This window comes from Nelumbo nucifera, chromosome 6, assembly GCF_055504915.1.
Source record: "Nelumbo nucifera cultivar China Antique chromosome 6, China Antique-T2T, whole genome shotgun sequence".
In the NCBI taxonomy this organism is placed as follows: Eukaryota; Viridiplantae; Streptophyta; class Magnoliopsida; order Proteales; family Nelumbonaceae; genus Nelumbo; species Nelumbo nucifera.
Genome location: NC_142654.1, coordinates 63,412,133 through 63,419,021, shown reverse-complemented (window position 1 = coordinate 63,419,021; position 6,889 = coordinate 63,412,133). Strand labels below are relative to the sequence as shown.

General features: G+C 39.3%; 2 pseudogenes; one reads left to right on the top strand and one right to left on the bottom strand.

Moving 5' to 3' along the window:
- Nucleotides 1-1,571: 1,571 nt before the first annotated feature.
- Nucleotides 1,572-1,988, bottom strand: LOC148791125 (auxin-responsive protein SAUR67 pseudogene; annotated as a pseudogene).
- A 3,054-nt stretch (nucleotides 1,989-5,042) lies between these two features.
- LOC148791124 (auxin-responsive protein SAUR64 pseudogene) lies at nucleotides 5,043-6,561 on the top strand (annotated as a pseudogene).
- The last annotated feature ends 328 nt before the right edge of the window (nucleotides 6,562-6,889 follow it).

Genomic DNA, 6,889 nt, shown 5'->3' with positions numbered 1-6,889 from the left:
CTTCTCAGGTGTCATCCGTTACCAGTAAGAAGACAGTCAACAGCCAATTAGGAGTGCCTGGATCGTGCCGCATCACATAATATTTATGAGTTCGACGAAGTTTTTCCTGAATTTGAACATATAATTCTGAGAACCAACACTCATAATAGATTAGTACATTCGGTTTGACATTGTTCTCAGTTTTTCCAATTAATTATATAAAGACTGATCAATGTCACCTTGGAGGTCGAACCTCCTAGGAAAACGATATGATGTTGAATTAATACGTTTAAGCTCGTTAATCTAGCCAATCCGGGTTTTGGCAGTCTCTGCACCTCTGGCTTTGACTCGGTTTCCGATACTGATGCCTCGAATTCAACATCATCATTATCCTCGACGTTGTGGAACTGGTCATTCTCCACATAAAAATCCCTTCTAGACACAGTGATTCTCTGTAATTTCTGGAATTGTTATTTTGGTCAGGGGATTTGTGTGGAAAAGGCAAGAGAGAAACTAAATAAGCTCCGGGGTGAATATCGGCAAGGGCACTGGAACTCGCCCCAGTAAATCTTCGTGTACATGGCCATGATGTTTAACTAAATAGTGATGTTTTACTATTAACAGTATCAATAATTTTCTGATAATTACTAATTAATAATTCAGTTGTTTAGTGATTTATTTAATAGTTTATAATAATTTAGTAATTACTACAAATTAACAATTACTGATAGCTATTGATTGTTATTTGACTAATAATTCATTGTTAATTTTGAATAATTATTTTCAGTATATATTGAACTAATAGGCAAGTATTGAGCACGTACAACACTGTATAGTTGTCAGTAGCTCTTCCAAGTGCTGCTTGACCAAAATTGGTTTATTTTCATCTTGGTGGGTGAGGTGTAAACGACTAACCTGTAGGTTATGTTTGGTTGGAAGGAAAAAGTTGGGAAAGGAAAAAAAAGGTAAGAAAACCTTTATAAACCTTCTATAGATTTTGATACCTTTTTCTTCCTTTCCCTATCATTTCATTTTTTCAATTCCTCACTCTAGTCCAATTTCAAAACCGCGCAACCTGTACAACTAAGGAAAAACAGGATGGGAAGGGGGGAGTGGGGGTAGAAATTGAATGAACAAAATACCATTATTAGCAGGGCAAAAAAAAAACCCATTGTTATCTAAGGATGTGAACTTTGGATAAGAATGTGAGAATAGAAGAAGACATAGAGGTAGGGAAGAAAGGAAGGAATTATGGGAAAGAGTTCAATGAGAGAGCTGAGGAGTAAGGGAAAAAGGAGATAGAGTTTAAAAAGAAAGCATAGAAGGGGAGAATTGAAGAAGGGGAAGACCTGCTATGGACAATTTTCAAGTTAAAAGATGATGTTGCCTGAGCAAATTAAATACAACTCTTGTATAGGAATACAAGCATAGATTTCCATGAGAAAAGTGAACTCAATTTCATTCTCATCCAGCAATTCTGCTGATGAAACAGCTACAAAATTTGTATATGTATAATTATTTACAAAATTGAAGAAAAAGAAAAGAATAGTAATGAAGATCATGGTCCCCATGAACATAGCAATATGACTTGTTCAAAAGCCACCGGCAAGTATAGGCTGATTACTCTGTTCTTGATGGACAGAAGAATATAATGAGCACTGACATGTAGATAGGGTCATAACTAAGGCCTTCTCTAAGTCTCTCGAAGGACGTCTTTGCACCATTGAGATAATGTACTTGGCAAACTCTGAATCGCATGGCAATGTGATAGGCCCATCGCTCGGTAGTCCAAACTCTTCTTCAGACATTCTAAGCAATTCTATGAAGATGGGATTGCTGAGATATGCCAATGGAATAACAAAACGTTTTTGATCAGCCGTATACACAACAAAGTGGTCTTTAACAACCACTATTGCGCTGCATTCATCCACATCGCTTTGCAGTTTAGTTCTTGGTGGTGAGATTCTTCTCCTGCCAATGGCTGCCATCTTCTGCCACTTTCTTACCATGGCTAAAAGCTTCCTATTGTTGATCATGTTTTGTAATTTGAGATTGAGAGAACTAAGGGCCTCGAGGATGAAGGAAGATATTTGCTTAAGATTTTGAGAAGAGATTGTTTTGGGGGATGGAAAGAGCAATGGGCATAGCTTAGTTATATATAATTGCAAGAAGAGACAAGCCAGAAGAGACTGGCTTTCCTTCTGTCGGGTTGCATGGAATGCATAACCATGTGATGATTGGACTATTAAGTTGCATCTAGATTAAAGAGCTTGGCAACTTGGCACGATAGATTGTTGAGTGAATGACGATGGCATCCATATATGGAGGTAGCAGGGCATCACATCCCATTTTGGATTTCTTTCCTCTCAATCGGTTAGGTAGACGACATACTCGGTCCATTTATTTTAATGTGCCAATTCATTGACTGAAATTGTTGGCATGGCAATCACTAAGTACTGCTATACTGTTGAAGATGAAAATAATCTTGTGAAACATCGTACAAAGGAGTCAACATGATGAGTGCACGGTGGGTGGGCTAGTATGTATGTAAACCATCCACATGGTTTTGCTTTGTGCCCTCAACTCTGCCCCAAGATGAAACCCAAGTTTGCTTATTTATTTGAATTCATTTAAACCTGCAGTTCATTAAGGGGGTGTTTGCAAATGTCAATGGTTCAGAAAAACTATATGGGAATGGGTCATTTCTATTCCAACTGTTTGGTTAGATAGAATCGGAATCCCATTTCTATTGCTGGTGAAATGACATTATTCTATTTGAGACAATGACCATTCTTGTCGGCCCAACTCAAATCCTATGGGACACTATTTGATTTATTTTGGCAGGTTTATATGGATGGCACTAAGTTGAAGGTGGTTTGCTGCTGACATCATGATTGTGTAAATTTGGCAAATCGGTTCAATCAAGTCTAAAGAGGCATATATATTACTATATATTAAAACAAAATTGGTCACTTGGTCCATATCAGATGGCCTCTCCTTTGTCTAGCTAGCTTTTTCTTCAATCAAGGCTTCTCCTTAGTTGTTTCTCTGTCAAAATACCATTCCTTTCACTCTCAATTTGCCACATCAGCAAGATCCCTCTCCCTTTTCCACCGCTATTTGTTATGGTTCACACTCATTCACATTTCTAATATTAATAAGAATTTGCACAAAATAATTCCTGGGCTAATTTCCCACCTCTCTCTTTTCTCTCCATGGAGGAGTCGATTTAGACAGCGCCTTTCCTGTATTTCTTCAAATATTATATATTTTTTGTTAACTTCTTACCCTTCGTCTGGCTTGAAGCTGAAACAAGGGCTCTGCCGTATTGGTTAACCCTTGCCTAGTAACTATGTAGTTTTTTGAATATTTCTTTTTTATCTTTCCTTTTCAGGGTTAAGTAAATTTGAAGAGAAGGGAGAAGACATGGTGGATTTCTCCTTTTCATCATGTATCCTTTCCCCCCATTGTCTCTTTCTAAAGGTTTTGACATAGATGTCCTCCTCTTACATTCTTTTCGGTAATATTTAGCTTCTTCATTGGGGGGGTCATTGGAATTTGGAGGGGAAGCTCTAAGGCGCATCTAAAGACACTGTCTTTAGAACGTTATTTGCCCTACTCAGTTTTCACTGAGTTTGTTGTTGGGTTACAAGCAAATTCGTTCCCAAGATACAACAGAGCCTTGGGCGAGAATCTGCAACCAGCAAAGTTGAAGAGTCTCCGAAGAAACCTTCTGTGAGATTGTAGCATACTGGACTAAGAGAGAGAGAGAAAGTGAATTTCGAAATTGTTGTGTGTGATATGTCCAAGATACAGAATTTATGGCTAAGAGCACGAAAATAAGAGTTTGATATCAACCTCAAGTGGTGCACCAAACACCACCCTGACATCGTATCTTGTAAAAACATGCATTCCAATTTTTGGGCAAACACCACCCTGACAATCCGTGTCCTGTTTGATATCTTCGTACTACGTCCCTAATTGCATGAGATTAGAAGATCAGGTACATGCACAGGCCCACGCTTTAATTCAGTAATTTGCAAATATAAGGCCCCTTCTGGAGGGACAAAAGCTTTCTCATGAAATATTGGTTTTAAGCCCATCTGGATGAGCTCAAAACCACCACAGGAAAACCCTCCCAAAAGGACTCAAAATCTAAATATTACTAATTAATGAAATTCCCATTCATCTGGTAATTATGATTCCCAACTGGGCCTTTGAGGGACAATGGGCAAAGGCCCATATAGGTGTTACGGTGGATTCATCAAGATTTTCCAAAACCTAATTGAAGGTCCATGTACGCATCTTGACACGTCAATTCCGTATGGATTTTGGAAAATCTACTACCTAAATTCCTAGTGGAACATATCTAAAAAGGGAAAAACTTGGGCATCGCAACCCAAACATGAGCTTTTGTATCAGTTGGCTTGAAAGTTACATCTGTATATATATGACAAAATTTTGGGCAGACAAAGTTACATTAAGGCTACGTTTGGTTTGAAGGAAAAAATAAGGAAAGGAAAGGAAAAGTTGGAGTTTCCACTTGGAGCATAGTTTAGGGCATGATTCATATAGTAAGCCCACTGCCCACATACCTAACCAAGTAGAAAAGGATGGGTAATGGATGTGTGGAGTGAAATTAAGACGAAGAATGTGTCCCCACAGTGCACTCATCATGTTGATTGTAGTTTCTTCATCTTCAGCAGTATAGCAAATACTTCAGTCTCAACGGTCACCAACAACTTCATAGTCTATGAGTTGGCGCATTAAATTAGTCGGACCCAGTATGTCGTCTAACTTAACTGATAATCGAGAAGAAAGGAATCCAATATTGGATGTGATGCCCCCATACCCACATGCCCCCATACCCACTCACGTACCCCAATCTAGCCATCATGCCAAGTTGTTAACCTCTTTAGTCTTGATGCATGGCTCTTAATAATCCAATCATCACATGACTATGCATCCCATGCAACCCGACACAAGGAAAGCTACTCCTCTCTGGCTTGTTTCCGCTTGCAATTATATATAAAACTAAGCTATGTCCATTGCTCTCTCCATCCCCAAAACAATCTCATCTCAGAAATCTATCTGCAGCAAATCTCTTCCTTTAATTTTTTCCTCAAGACCCTTATTTCTCTCAAGCTCACACAACAAAACATGATCAACAACAAGAAGCTTCTTGCCATGGCAAGAAAGTGGCAGAAGTTGGCAGCCATCGGCAGGAGAAGAATCTCAACATCGCCAAGAACTAAACTACAACGGGATGTAGATGAGTGCAGCACAATGGTGGCTGTATTCTGGACCTGTAGACTGCTTCGAAGGGTGTCATTTTGGTGGAAGAGTGAGTAGAGGTGTTGTAGCTGTATTCTGCCCAAAGAACCCACTCTAACCATTTTCGCGGCTGGTCACCTACAAAGCACTGTAGATATTGCTCCAACGTCTGGTTAACAACTTCGGTTTGCCCGTCGGTTTGGGGGTGGTAACTTGAGCTCATACCCAATCATGCATCTGAAAAAGTGTCTGCTAGAATGAGCTGACGAATACCTTGTCACAGTCGCTAACAATGGACATTGGTACTCCGTGTAGGCGGACAACGGTCACCAACAATTTCATAGTCTATGAGTTGGCGCATTAAATTAGTCGGACCCAGTATGTCGTCTAACCTAACTGATAATCGAGAAGAAAGGAATCCAATATTGGATGTGATGCCCCCATACCCACATACCCCCATACCCACTCACGTACCCAACAATCTAGCCATCATGCCAAGTTGTTAACCTCTTTAGTCTTGATGCATGGCTCTTAATAATCCAATCATCACATGACTATGCATCCCATGCAACCCGACACAAGGAAAGCTACTCCTCTCTGGCTTGTTTCCGCTTGTTCCATTGCTCTCTCCATCCCCAAAACAATCTCATCTCAGAAATCTATCTGCAGCAAATCTCTTCCTTTAATTTTTTCCTCAAGACCCTTATTTCTCTCAAGCTCACACAACAAAACATGATCAACAACAGGAAGCTTCTTGCCATGGCAAGAAAGTGGCAGAAGTTGGCAGCCATCGGCAGGAGAAGAATCTCAACATCGCCAAGAACTAAACTACAACGGGATGTAGATGAGTGCAGCACAATGGTGGCTGTTAAAGATCACTTCGTTGTGTACACGGCTGATCAGAAACGTTTTGTTATTCCGTTGGCGTATCTCAACAATCCCATCTTCATAGAGTTACTCAGAATGTCCGAAGAAGAGTTTGGTCTGCCGAGCGATGGTCCTATCACATTGCCATGCGACTCGGCGTTTGCAGAGTACATCATCTCAATGATGCAAAGACGTCCTTCAAGAGACTTAGAGAAGGCATTAGTTGTGACCCTATCTACATATCGGTGCTCATTATCTTCTTCTCTCCACCAAGAACCAAGAAATTGCCCTATATTTGTCACTGGCTTTTGAACATTGCTATGGCCCATCAGGACCATGGTCTTCAATTCTTCTTTCTTTCTATATATAATTATACATATACAAATTCTATAGCTGTATCATCAGCAGAATTTTTTAATGAAAATGAAATTGAGTTCGTAATATTTACTCATCCAAATGCATGTTAGTATATATTCCCATACTAGAGTAGTACTTGTTCTGGTATATATCTTGAGAAGTGCCCACCTCCATAATCTAAGTCGAATTGCGATTCAGTGATTTCTGTCCATGCTATTGCTATCTATGATAAATAGCAATTAATGTTGTAAAATACCCGAATTAAAATAAAAATTAAACATTTTAGCTCTAAAACTAAACCATTGATTTTATACATGGTATAGAAAATTCGGATCTAACCTTTAATGGGCCCTATCAAAAAAATTAATACACATTCAATCTTCCAGAGAAGTCAACATGTGTGGGTTATTTT